The sequence below is a fragment of the Nomia melanderi genome, unplaced genomic scaffold (assembly GCF_051020985.1).
Source record: "Nomia melanderi isolate GNS246 unplaced genomic scaffold, iyNomMela1 scaffold0014, whole genome shotgun sequence".
In the NCBI taxonomy this organism is placed as follows: Eukaryota; Metazoa; Arthropoda; class Insecta; order Hymenoptera; family Halictidae; genus Nomia; species Nomia melanderi.
The window spans coordinates 9,447,816-9,448,770 of record NW_027475130.1 but is presented as its reverse complement, the minus strand read 5'-3'; positions in this window follow the sequence as shown (position 1 = coordinate 9,448,770).

Below are 955 nucleotides of genomic sequence, written 5' to 3'. Positions count from 1 at the left end.
TGCCTGTAGGTGGCCCTGGCGCATGAATCTGTGCAGCGGGAACGACCTCGGACGACCAGGGGCCGAGAAAACCACAGTCTCATGGGGCCGGACACTCAGGGTCAGTGGAAAATCCAATATATATCTGGTGATATCTCGGGTGCTATTAGAGATAGCGCAATAAACCAAAGTGAATTATCTGCAGGAGGCCCTGGCGCATGAATCTGTGCAACGGGAACGACCTCGGACCACCAGGGGCCGAGAAAACCACAGTCTCATGGGGCCGGACACTCATTGTCAGTGAAAAATCCAATATATATCTGCTGATATCTCGGGTGCTATTACAGATAGCGCAATAAATCAAAGTGCATTGTCTGTAGGAGGCCCTGGCGCATGAATCTGTGCAGCGGGAACGACCTCGGACCACCAGGGGCCGAAAAAACCACAGTCTCATGGGGCCGGACACTCAGGGTCAGTGTAAAATGCAGTATATATCTGGTGATATCTCGGGAGCTATTACAGATAGCGCAATAAATCAAAGTGCATTGTCTGTAGGAGGCCCTGGCGCATGAGTCTGTGCAGCGGGAACGACCTCGGACCACCAGGGGCCGAAAAAACCACAGTCTCATGGGGCCGGTCACTCAGGGTCAGGGGAAAATCCAATATATATCTGGTGATATCTCGGGTGCTGTTAGAGATAGCGCAATAAACGAAAGTGCATTGTCTGTAGGAGGCCCTGCCGCATGAATCTGTGCAGCGGGAACGACCTCGGAACACCAGGGACCGAGAAAACCACCGTCTCATGGGGCCGGATACTCAGGGTCAGGGGAAAATCCAATATATATCTGGTGATATCTCGGGTGCTATTACAGATACCGCAATAAATCAAAGTGCATTGTCTGTAGGAGGCCCTGGCGCATGAATCTGTGCAGCGGGAACGACCTTGGACCACCAGGGGCGAGACAACCACCTTCTC